The sequence below is a fragment of the Thalassophryne amazonica genome, unplaced genomic scaffold (genome assembly GCF_902500255.1).
Source record: "Thalassophryne amazonica unplaced genomic scaffold, fThaAma1.1, whole genome shotgun sequence".
In the NCBI taxonomy this organism is placed as follows: domain Eukaryota; kingdom Metazoa; phylum Chordata; class Actinopteri; order Batrachoidiformes; family Batrachoididae; genus Thalassophryne; species Thalassophryne amazonica.
The window spans coordinates 106,177-119,865 of record NW_022986273.1 but is presented as its reverse complement, the minus strand read 5'-3'; the positions used below and the strand labels follow the sequence as shown (position 1 = coordinate 119,865).

The 13,689-nt window shown below is 40.8% G+C and overlaps 1 protein-coding gene across 1 annotated transcript in view; it reads right to left on the bottom strand.

The window, feature by feature from the left end:
* rnf103 (ring finger protein 103) overlaps nucleotides 1-13,689 on the bottom strand; it is a 56,228-nt gene that overhangs the window by 5,840 nt on the left and 36,699 nt on the right. The gene's annotated exons all lie outside the window — the stretch shown is intronic.

The window sequence follows — 13,689 nt, the reverse complement described above, 5'->3', positions numbered from 1 at the left end:
CATATATATACATATATATACACATTTACACACACACACACACACATATATATATACATATATATATACATATATATATATACATATATATATACATATATATATATACACACATTTACACACACACACACATATATATATATATATATATATATACACATTTACACACACACACACACACATATATATATATATATATATATACACACACATATATATATATATACGAGGGCTGTCAATAAAGTAACGGTCCTTTTTATTTTTTCAAAAACTATATGGATTTCATTCATATGTTTTTACGTCAGACATGCTTGAACCCTCGTGCGCATGCGTGAGTTTTTCCACGCCTGTCGGTGACGTCATTCGCCTGTGAGCACTCCTTGTGGGAGGAGTGGTCCAGCCCCTCGTCAGAATTCCTTTGTCTGAGAAGTTGCTGAGAGACTGGCGCGTTGTTTGATCAAAATGTTTTCTAAACCTGTGAGACACATCGAAGTGGACACGGTTCGAAAAATTAAGCTGGTTTTCAGTGAAAATTTTAACAGCTGATGAGAGATTTTGAGGTGATTCTGTCACTTTAAGGACTTTTCACGGTGCGAGACGTCGCGCAGCGCTCTCAGCCGCCGTCATCAGCCTGTTCAAGCTGAAAACCTCCACATTTCAGGCTCTATTGATCCAGGACGTCGTGAGAGAACAGAGAAGTTTCAGAAGAAGTCGGTTAATTTCATCAGACGAAAGGAGATGAAATATGTTCGTGACTAAGACGAGACGATGACAAGACAGCACCAATGTTCTAAAAACACTGACTAAAACTGTAAATTTGCGCTATTGTTGACAAATAAAAACGAGATGAAAATAGTTTGCAAGAAACAAAAATAAACAAAAACTCCCTCCTCATTTTTGTCTACTATAAAAGAAGAAATGCAATATCCAGTCCAGCTGTCGTGTTTGTGCCAGCAGTTCTTCTACTGTACTGTCAGCTATGTTATGTATCCTCTCGCTGCATGATTCTGCGAGAATCGTCCACCGCTTCACACGAACAGTTTTTATTTGTTCGTCATTAACGTGCCTTTTTTTTGTGTGGCAGCCAACAATGCGGATCTCTGCCGTGGACTGGAACATTAATATCTCCCGCTTCTCTGGTTCATAAACTAAAGTTACTGTCCCTCATAAAATAATAATCATGATAATATCCTCCACTCTGTGTCTGTGTGTGTTGTGGGATTTGCTGCAGCTCTTTGCCAAGTAAAGGTGGAAAGACGGATCATTACACAATCAATAACTTCAAAGCAAATCACTGTTTTAAATCAAATGACACCTCTTTCCAAACGTTGTAAAACAGACTACGACATACTACCACCGACCAAAACTGTTTTCCCCAAAATGAGACGTCCTCCGTTCCGTAAGGGAGAACTTGTCCCAGTGTCAAAGAGTCGAGCTGTAAGAGTCATATTATTTAACACCAGCTTTTATTTTATTTTATTGATGTTTCTAGTAAATATAAAACATTAGAACAAGTGCATCATTTGTAAATGTGTACTGAATCAACAAACAAGACACTTTTAGCAAAGCTGCGAAAACTTTGACGTTTGTCTTCGTCTTAGTCGGACCTAGTCCGACTAAGACAAAGACTAAATTGAAAAATGGGCAACAAAATTAACACTACTGCTCATCGCCAGTGATGACTGTGTTCAGGAAGTCGAGAACACTGTTTATGCATTCCAGCATGTCCTGCAAGACTTCCAGACACAGATACCTCTGCTCCTCTGTTAGCTTCAGCACAAAGATTGCTAACACTCTCCACATTCCCAAATCCTCTGTCAAAATGAAATGTTCTAAACCTATGGTTAACCCCACCTCATCCACAAGTTCTTGGATGGTGAGGCGATGGTCAGCCATGGCCAAAGTCTATTTGGTCAGTCACTTGGTCATTTTGGCTTGTGGCTGGCCTACAGGAACATGCTTCACTCTCCACTGAGGTGTGGCTATCTTTGAAGTTGTTATACCAGTCTTTCATTTGTATTATTCCCATGGCAATGAGAGCAAAATCCTGCTGAACCTTGCAAATGGTTTCCTCTTAGGTATCACCAAGCTTTTGGCAAAATTTGATGCAATACCTTTGCTCAAGTCATTCCCTCATGCTGTAGCAATTGAGAATCAGACAGCTGCTCACTACGTCTCATGACTGATGCACTAACTGTGCATCAGTGCACTGTGCTTTTGACACAGTGGACCATAAAATACTTCTTCAAAGGCTTACCTCCATTGGACTATCAGAACAAGCAGTGGGATGGTTCAACAGTTACCTGTCAGGGAGAAAGCAGCGTGTACAGGCAGATGGCCTCACTTCTGCCTCCCTAAATATTTCAAAAGGTGTGCCCCAAGGCTCAATCCTTGGGCCTCTTCTTTTTGTCAATTATACAAACAACCTCTGCAATAATATAAAAAATGCAAATTATCATTACTATGCTGATGACACAGTATTGCTCTGAGTCCACATTAGGTCAAGCAATTTCAAATTTACTGTCTGCTTTTAACATGAAGAGCATGGAGTACGGTGATATTTAACACATGCATTCAACCTCCCACTGTCTTCATGCCTTGGACACTGTGTTTCATGGAGCCTTGAGATTTATTACAAACTTAAAATATCTCACTCATCACTCTTTGCTGTACTCTTGGGTTGGTTGGTTCTCCCTCTCCATTCGGCGATGGATGAGCTGGCATCTTTTTATTTATACGGCAGTACTCGGACTTCTTCCTCCTTATTTGAACACATACATTCTCCCGAGGCCTGCAGGGACGTATCACCTACGTTCACAGGATCTGTTTTTATTGAATGTCCCTAAAGCCCGCTTCAGAATGAATTACAGTTGAAGGAGTTGGTCTCATTTTATTCGTTTAAAGGTTTTTAAAGGACCTTGCAGAAAGGCAGTCTGTCTGTCACTGTTTTTAAATTGATTTAGGACCCAGGTTTTTATGATGACGTTGTTTGACTATGTTGAGTGAAAGTATGTCTATGCATTTATTTGTAAGTGTTTTTTGTTTATTTGTAACCGTGCTGCTGCTATTTGCCAGGACACTCTTGTAAAAGAGATTTTTGATCTCAGTGAGTTTTTATCCTGGTTAAATAAAGGTTTGATGATGATGACTCTGCGGGCAGGATAAATTCACGCATGTACAAGAAGGTTCTCTACACAAGGTTTGCTCATGCAAGCACATGTGATTCAAATCCATCAGGTTTTTGAAAAAAATAAAAAGGTCCGATACTTTTCTAACAGACCTCGTATAGGTCAATTTGATTGTTTTCTATTACTTTTGGATTATTTCAGTGTCAAGAACTGATAAAGGATAAAAATGTAAATAAAAGGTCTTTTACTGAGGTAAAGACAACTCAAGAGTTAAACTGTATTAAATACTATGACACTGTCTCCCCCTACACCTACCACACCATTTTGTTACCTCCGCCAAGGAGGTTATGTTTTCGGTAGCGTTTGTTTGTTTGTCTGTTTGTCAGCAGGATAACTCAAAACGTTTTGAACACATTTTGATGAAATTTTGTGGAGTGGTTGGAAATGACAAGTGGAACAAGTGATTAAATTTTAGTGGTGATCCGGATCACAATCAGGATCCAGGAATTTTTTAAAGGATTCTTCACCATTGCGGGATGGGGGAATTTTGACATTCTAGTTTCTAACTCCACAAAAACAAGGCAGAAAGGCTTGAACGAAATTAGGGTGTAACATAGTCAAATGTTCTATCAAACAACAAAGTTTGGTGATGATCGAATCCGGATTCCGGATCTGGTGATCCAGAATATGCAAAAATATAGGGAAAATAGAAAATGTGTCAGTGTGAGGTGACAAATGAAGCTAGAGATGCACAACTAACACCAAATTGTAGCTGAATCTGTACTGATTCAGTAAGGTGTCATCAGATTTGATGTAGCTTCAAATGTTATGGAGCTAGATCCAGAAGAAAACCACCATTACTGAAAAACCATTTTTATACAATAACTTTTGAACTAATAAAGACATAAAAGTGATTCCAAGTTCTAGTGGTATGTTTTCATGGTCAAGGATGTCAAATATAAAGGAAAGAAAAGTGTATATATCATAGTTTTGGTTGTAACACTGAATTGTTGAATAGATCACTGTGCCAAGGAGGGAATTTCTTTAGGGTCAGTGACCCTATGGCCTTGTTTAGAGAAGTGTTTCATAAATGTTAAAAAATTCATATATTTGCAGTTTAGTTGAATAATAAATTGAATTTGGTCTCTTATTTGTTTTTGTCTATAAGCACATGCAATATCAATATCAGTGCTCAGATGACAGTAGCTTCTGGGAAAGGTGCAAGTTGCAATAAACTGTGATGCCAAGCGCTAAGGATACATGCTATCCAGTCACAGCAGATGAAACTTTTTTTACTACTGAGCAAACATCATTGTTAGACTTTTTTAGGTTCAATGATTCCACGGCGTGTAGATGTTATGGCATCAGTGACCCCATGGCCTTGGCGGAGGTTTGCACTCTCTGAGTGCTTCTAGTTTTGTTTTTTCCTGATAAAGGCAAACTAATATGAAAGTTTTGTTTCCCAATGTGGCGTTGATCGTAACCATAAGAAGATATGTCTATAACCACCAAGTCTCTGCCTAATTAGTTATTTCACAAGTCAAATTTGGACATGTTGTCACTGTCATGCATTCAGTTTTAATTCATACAAATTTTATTGTTTACCTTCACATTTCTAATTATTGCTACAATGACATAGATGTCTGCGACAGCCTGGTGTCCTGTCCAGGGTGTACGCTGCCTCATGTACTATGACTGTTGGGATAGGCTCTAGCCCCCTGTGACCCTTAAGTGGAGTAAGCGGTAGAAGATGAGTGAGTGTGACATAGATGTAAAAGGCCAACAAATGCCCCTTCTTATAATACGCTTTATAATACTGATGCCTCACAGCAAGAAGGTCATGGGATCGCTTCCCGCCCTTCCTGTGTGGAGTCTGCATGTTCCCCCCATGTCTGAGTGGCTTCCTTCCAAGTGCTCCGGCTTCCTCTCACTATCCAAAAAACACACAGGTTAGGTGAAATGGAAACTTTAAGTTGGCCGCAGGTGTGCGTGTGAGTGTGAATGTGTTTGTCTGTCTATATGTGTCCCTGCGACAGGCTCGTGTTCTCTCCAGAGTGTACCCCGCCTCACATACTATGACTGCTAGGATAGGCTTCCTAGCATGATCCTTAATAGGAGTAAGCAGGTACAGAAAATGGATGGATAAGATGTACAAGATGTCCATTACTGGGGCCCTAGAAACTGCCAAAGGCTTACAGCTGTGGCTACTGGACTGAAAAGACACATCAGGGAAGCAGAGACCAAGAGAATAAATGGCCTGTTCACCAATGACCCACCCAGAATGTACTCCCAGCTTTAAGGGAAAAATGATAGCACAAGGACAGACCGGCCCAGAGCTGAGACAGAGCAATATTAGAAGAACATCTGGAAGAAAAAGGCATCACTCAACACCAATGTCAAGTGGCTGCTGGACCTCAGAGCACACCATAGCAATCTCCACATCACCAAGGCAAACACTGAATGACGAGTCTCAGGAATAAAGAGATGAACAGCACCAGGAGTCAATATGAGCCACACCTACTGGCTAAAGAAGCGAAGAGCACTCTATGAGCATAAGTAGGAAGGCTGCTAACAGCAGATACTCATCCAGACTGGCTAACATGGAGCAGAACAATCCTGACCACAAAGGATCCCCACAAGGGTACAATGCCCTGGAACTACCTGCCTCTACACAACATGGAAGCTCCTCTCAGGTATCATAGCAACCAAGCTGAATAGGCATGAGTTATCTCCAGCTCAGAAGAGCACTGGAAATAATTCCAGAGGGTCAAAGCACCAGCAGTTGGCTCAGCAGTACACTGGGACTCCAAAACCAGGGAGACCAATTTCAGCACAGCCTGGAATGACTACAAGAAAGCCTACAACTCAGTGGCTCAGACATGGAAAGTGGAGTGCTTGGCACTATGCACAGCTAACAGTGCACTGATTAACTTCATCAGGAACTCAGTGGGACTGTGGAAGACATCACTGGAGGCCAACTCCAAGGCAATCGCACAAGTCACCATCAAGTGTGGAATGTACGAAGGTGATGCACTGTCCCTGCTGCTGTTCCGCATAGGCCTCAACTCCCTTAGAAAACCCATCACAAAGATACAGATATATATTAAGGAGTGGAGTCAACACCAGCCACCTCCTGTACATAGATGACATTAAGATGTATGCCAAGAGTGAGTGAGACGTTGACTCACTGATCCACCTCACCAGGATCTACACTGAGGATAGCTGGATGTCATTCGCATTGGATACATGTGGCTGAATGGTGGCAAAAAGAACAAAGGTGATCCGGACTGAAAAGGTGGAGTTACCAGAAAACAGGATAGCGGATATATAAGACAACAAGTAACTCGGAATCACACAAGCCAACAACAACCATGATGAAGATGCAAGAAGGTCAACCAAAGTCAAAAACCTTCAGAAGATAAGACAGGTGCCGACAAGCCAAGCCATTAATACAAACGCCTACCAGTTATCAGATATCCAGCTGAAATAAGAGGTTGGCCACAGGGGGAAATAGATGCCACTGAATGTCAAGCCACAAACACTTCTTACAATGCATGGAGGTTTCACCCAAAGTCCAGCACCCTGAGGCTCCATGAGTAATGGAAAGAGGGATGTCGAGGATTACTGTCAGACCCATGATACAGGATGAGACAAGGAGCATCCATGAATACATCAGAAAGATGGCTGCCCAGAGAGTAGCTGCTCCAAGAATCCCTTAGACAGATGAAGATAGATGGTGAGGAGCAAGAGGAGGCAGTATTACGGAAGACAGAGCCCATCCATGGGATGAACCATCGACAGAGAGAGGAAGTGGCTGGCATCAAGTTGTCCTACCAGTGGCTAGAAAAGGCCAGCCAAAAGGACAGCACAGAGGCTCTGATCATGGCAGCACCAGAACAAGCCACGAGCACCAGATGCATAGAGGCAGGAGTCTACCACAGTCGACAGGACCCAAGTTACAGGCTGTGCAAATTTGCCCGAGAGATAGTCCAGCACATAGTAGGATACAAGATGCAAGCTGGGACAGTGTACACTGACAGGCACAACAAAGTGTAGGGACTACCGTACAAGAACATCTGTGGGACACACTGCTGAAAGTTGTTGAGAATGACAGGTACAATCCTCGAAGACAGCAACATCAGAAAGAAAGAGTACTAGAAAATACAGACATACCAAGGGCTGAAGGAGCAACTGTAGCAGATCTGGAGGGTAAAGTCCAAAGTGGTCCCAGTGGTAATAGGAGCACTAGGAGCTGTAACCCCCAAATTGGAAGAGTAGCTAGAGCAAATTACAGACATAGCATCAGAGGTCTCTGTCCAGAAGAGCAGTCCTCGGAGCACCTAAGATACTGTGCACAAACCTCAAACTCCCAGGCCCCTGGTAGAGTAACACACATACCACCCTCCTCTGGGGGTATGTGTGTGAGGTGATAGTGAGGATTAGTGAGTGAAAAAGTTTTTCATTTGAAATTTTTTCATGTTGTTATTATGGGGTGTTGTGAGCAGAATTTTAAGAGAAAAAAATAAATTTATTCCATTTTGGAGTAAGGCTGTAACATAACAAAATGTGAACAAGTGAAGCGGCATGAACACTTTCTGGATGCAGTGTGCGCATATATATATATATATATATATATATACACACACATACATACATACATACATACAACCCCTGGCAAAAATTATGGAATCACCAGCCTCTGAGGATGTTCATTCAGTTGTTTAATTTTGTAGAAAAAAAGCAGATCACAGACATAACACAAAACTAAAGTCATTTCAAATGGCAACTTTCTGGCTTTAAGAAACACTATAAGAAATCAAGAAAAAAAACTGTGGCAGTCAGTAATGGTTACTTTTTTAGACCAAGCAGAGGGGGAAAAAAATGGAATCACTTAATTCTGAGGGAAAAATTATGGAATCATGAAAAAGAAAAGAACGCTCCAACACATCACTAGTATTTTGTTGCACCACCTCTGGCTTTTATAACAGCTTGCAGTCTCTGAGGCATGGACTTAATGAGTGACAAACAGTACTCTTCATCAATCTGGCTCCAACTTTCTCTGATTGCTGTTGCCAGATCAGCTTTGCAGGTTGGAGCCTTGTCATGGACCATTTTCTTCAACTTCCACCAAAGATTTTCAATTGGATTAAGATCCGGACTATTTGCAGGCCATGACATTGACCCTATGTGTCTTTTTGCAAGGAATGTTTTCACAGTATTTGCTCTATGGCAAGATGCATTATCATCTTGAAAAATGATTTCATCATCCCCAAACATCCTTTCAATTGATGGGATAAGAAAAGTGTCCAAAATATCAACGTAAACTTGTGCATTTATTGATGATGTAATGACAGCCATCTCCCCAGTGCCTTTACCTGACATGCAGCCCCATATCATCAATGACTGTGGAAATTTACATGTTCTCTTCAGGCAGTCATCTTTATAAATCTCATTGGAACGGCACCAAACAAAAGTTCCAGCATCATCACCTTGCCCAATGCAGATTCGAGATTCATCACTGAATATGACTAGGGATGGGTATTGATAAGATTTTATTGATTCTGTTTATCGATCCGATTCCTTATCGATTCCCTTATCGATTCCCTTATCGATACCTCGTGAATTTTGTACTAAAAGTAGGCTTTACAGGGTTTCTATGTATTTCCTTGAGTCTTAAAGTAAATAAATATGAAATTAGTCACTGTATCCTTGATCTCTGGACATAAATAAAAATAAACAAAACTGTGTTTCACTTTGAAGTTATTAATTCAGACTGAATTCTATCGTTCTATCTTGACTTATCAGAGAGCCGCGCAACGTTTGGAGCTGTGTGAACAGAACGGAGGATGATTCTCGTTTCTTTCTCGCAACAAGACAGGAGTCCCAGTTAGTAATTTTAATCTGCACAAAAGTGAATCACAACTCATATTCAGGGATGAAAGTGGTGAAAAACAAAAAAAAGCTGAAACCCAAAATTACCCCCCCAACACCACCTGCACGAAAATGTTTGAATTCTTGAAGCTCTGAAATGCAATCTGGGACTATTCCAGACAATAAACTGGAGTGAGTGCTGAATCCATTTAGGTGAGAAAAAAAAATACAACTTTCCTTATTCAAATTCATTCCAGTAGTATTCTGCTCTTACTAGGATGCAGCAGTTTTCTAGTTTGGAAGATAGTTCTGGAGAAAACCACTGAAGAATTAACAAACTGAAAATATGGTTTGACCGAAACAAACTGTCATTAAACTTAAAAAAGACAGGGATGAAATGGAGGTGTAAGAGTCACTAGGTGTTCACAGGAAACACATTTATTTCTGTATGTATTTATTTATGTTAGTTGCTATTATATATTTTCTGTTGTGTTTCTATTCAGGTTCTTTTTGTCTCTTTCTCTAAAATTGTATATAATAATCATTAGATTATTAATATATAAGCAAAAATAAATTTAAGGAATATTACAATTTGAAAACAAATGCACCTGAACGTGATGACGGCTGCAACTGCTAAATGCTAACTTTTAACATTGAAAATGCCATAGACATGCTAACATGCTAAATACATCTATCAACTGTTTCAGAAGACCATAACAGGTCGGTTTAACACAGAAAAGGTAAATAATACTCACAGACGTATGCTCTTTAGGGTTTTAGCGGGGGAAAATTAAGCGAAAGAAAGAAATAAACGAAGCAATTGACGAAGCATTGCTTCAATCTGCGAACCACGCTTCGATTGGTTCAAGGTTCAAAGCAAAGCCGCGCTGCAGAAGAGTTGATTAAGGACCCGCTGCAGGGTCTGTAATCAACGTAGAGAAATGATCATTTTCCTGACAAACACCCGCCAAAACAACGGCCACTCTGAAGGACCGATAACAGAATCGTTAAGCACAAAGCTTATTGATGTCGGTGGATCGAATCATTTCTTAACGATACCCGAAAGGAACTGGTTCTCGATACCCATCCCTAAATATGACTTTCATCCAGTCATCCACAGTCCATGATTGCTTTTCCTTAGCCCATTGTAACCTTGTTTTTTTCTGTTTAGGTGTTAATGATGGCTTTCATTTAGCTTTTCTGTGTGTAAATCCCATTTCCTTTAGGTGGTTTCTTACAGTTCGGTCACAGACGTTGACTCCAGTTTTCTCCCATTCGTTCCTCATTTGTTTTGTTGTGCATTTTCAATTTTTGAGACATATTGCTTTAAGTTTTCTGTCTTGACACTTTGATGTCTTCCTTGGTCTACCAGTATGTTTGCCTTTCACAACCTTCCCATGTTGTTTATATTTGGTCCAGAGTTTAGACACAGCTGACTGTGAACAACCAACATCATTTGCAGCATTGCGTGATGATTTACCCTCTTTTAAGAGTTTGATAATCCTCTCCTTTGTTTCAATCGACATCTCTCGTGTTGGAGCCATGATTCATGTCAGTCCACTTGGTGCAACAGCTCTCCAAGGTGTGATCACTCCTTTTTAGATGCAGACTAACGAGCAGATCTGATTTGATGCAGGTGTTAGTTTTGGGGATGAAAATTTACAGGGTGATTCCATAATTTATTCCTCAGAATTGAGTGAGTCCATATTTTTTTCCCTCTGCTTGGTCTAAAAAAGTAACCGTTACTGACTGCCACAATTTTTTTTTTCTTGATTTCTTACAGTGTTTCTTAAAGCCAGAACGTTGCCATTTGAAATGACTTTAGTTTTGTGTCATGTCTGTGATCTGCATTTTTTCTACAAAATTAAACAACTGAATGAACATCCTCCGAGGCCGGTGATTCCATAATTATTGCCAGGGGTTGTACATACATACACACACACACACACACACACACACACACACACACACACACACACACACACACACACACACACACACACAGGTGGAAATAAGCATTTGATCCACTGTCAATTTTGCAGGTTTTCCCACCGACAAAGAATGGAGAGGTCTGTAATTTTTATCGTAAGTACACCAACTGTGAGAGACAGAGTATAAAAAAAAAAATCCAGAAAATCACATTGTATTATTTTAAATAATTACTTTGCATTTTATTGCATGAAATAAGTATTTGATCCCCCACAAAAACAGACCTTAACAATTGGTACAGAAACATTTGTCTGCCATTACAGAGGTCAAACGTTTCAGGTAGTTTTTCACCAGGTTTGCACACTGCAGCAGGGATTTTGGTCCACTCCTCCATACAGATCTTCTCTAGATCTTTCAGGTTTGGAGTTTCAGCTCCCTCCAAAGATTTTCTATTGAGTTCAGGTCTGGAGACTGCCCAGGCCACTCCAGGACCTTGAAACGCTTCTTATGGAGCCCCTCCTTAGTTGCCCTGGCTGTGTAATTAGGGTCATTGTCATGCTGGAAGACCCTGCCATGATCATCTTCAATGCTCTTACTGAGGGAAGGAGGTTGTTTGCCAAAATCTCGCAATACATGACCCCATCCATCCTCCCTTCAATACGGTGCAGTCGTCCTGTCCCCTTTGCAGAAGAGCACCCCCAGAGTATGATGTTTCCACCCCCATGCTTCACGGTTGGGATGGTTTTCTTGGGGTTGTTCTCATCCTCTAAACATGGTAAGTGGAGTTGATTCCAAAAAGCTCTATTCTGGTCTCATCTGACCACATGACCTTCTCCCATGGCTCCTCTGGATCATCTAGATGGTCACTGGTGAACTTCAAACGGGCCTGGACATGTGCTGGCTTGAGCAGGGGGACCTTGCTGCCCTGCAGGATTTTAAACCATGACAGCATCATGTGTTACTAATGTGATCTTTGTGACTGTGGTCCCAGCTCTCTTCAGGCCATTGACCAGGTCCTCCTGTGTAGTTCTGGGCTTTCTCAGAATCACCCTTACCCCACAAAGTGAGATCTTGCATGGAATCCTAGACTGAGGGAGATTGACAGTCATCTTGTGTTTCTTCCACTTTCTAATAAATAATCATAACAGTTGTTGTCTTCTACCAAGCTGCTTGCCTGTTGTCCTGTAGTCCATCCCAGCCTTGTGCAGGTCTACAGTTTTGTCCCTTGGTGTCCTTCGAAAGCTCTTTGGTCTTGGTTATGGTGGACAGGTTGGAGTGTGATTGATTGTGTGAACAGGTGTCTTTTATACAGGTAACAAGTTCAAACAAGTGCAATTAATACAGGTAAAGAGAGCAGAATAAGAGGGCTTCTTAAACAAAAATTAACAGGTCTGTGAGAGCCAGAATTCTTGCTGGTTGGTAGGTGTTCAAATAATTATTTCATGCAATAAAATGCAAATTAATTATTTAAAAATCATACAATGTGATTTTACATTCTGTTTCTACGTATGTACGATAAAAATTACAGACGTCTCCATTCTTTGTAGGTGGGAAAACCTGCAAAATTGACAGTGGATCAAATACTTATTTCCCCCTGTTCTTGGGGAGTCTGACACTCTCATCCGTTTCATGCTGTTGACCCTGGAGACAAGATCCAGCAACAATGAGTCTCAGGGCTGATACAGGACTTTTGGCTTTGTGAAAATGTTGTGACTGACTTGGAAGAGAAACCAGCAAATTCTGGAGCAATTACAAGCCATAGTATTGCTTGCTGTGCTGTTTGCCTCTGTGTTTGGTTCCAAGGTGAACAGGAGGTTTGGACCCTTAAAATTTATTTTGCAAATCTAATTTAGTGGGTTTTAATTCAGGCCGACCAATTATACCAGTCTGGCTGATTATTGGCACTGATATTCAGCATTTTTGCTGAGACCAGTATCAGCCATTTATAGCAGCTGATATGCCAGTTTATTTTTGCAGCACTGGATGCAGCGACTCACTGATCACCAAGTTCTGCCTTCATGTGTACATTTTTTGAAGAGATCACCAGTCAATAGCTTTAGTGCTGTGTGAGGCCACAGTGCTGTGTAAGACAGCTCAGAGGTTTCTCTCCACTGCAGCGCACAGCTGAAAGCAAGCGTCTCTCTGCATCTGAGTAAAAGAAAAAAAATGATCAAAATCCTTCATTAAATAATGTGGTTGTAGCAGCTGTTACATTCAGAAATTAGTGGTTTATTTTCCAGATTAAAGACTCTGTGTTTCCAAAAAGCTTCATGTTTATTCGGAGGGTCTGCATTTCTTTTAAGCTAAGCAACGGGGGTTCATTCAGCTCTGCATTTTGTATCACCAGTTATACAGGTTCATGATGAAGTGGTATAGTGGAGGAATTTCTTAAAAGAAGACCTGAAAGTTTAGCAACAAATAGCCAGGAGGTACATCTGACATGCAAGCTCAAATTTGATCTGTTTTGGAGAAGAATATCTTTCTCCGCTCTACTCCACTATGAAGCTAGAGGTGCCTTGACACTTGCACGAATTTGAGCCGTACACTGGTACACACTATGCCGTCCAGGAGTTGTAAACTGTGCGCAACTTCATGCAAGTGCACAAAGAAAATTTTGAAATATTAAAAATTTCCATCACGCACACATTATGTGAACTTCACGTGAATATTGCGTAAACAATTAAAAACACTGAGTGTGAGTGTGAGTCACTGCGTCAGTGCAGCGCACCACAGCGCAGCTCAATTGAACGATTATAACGAA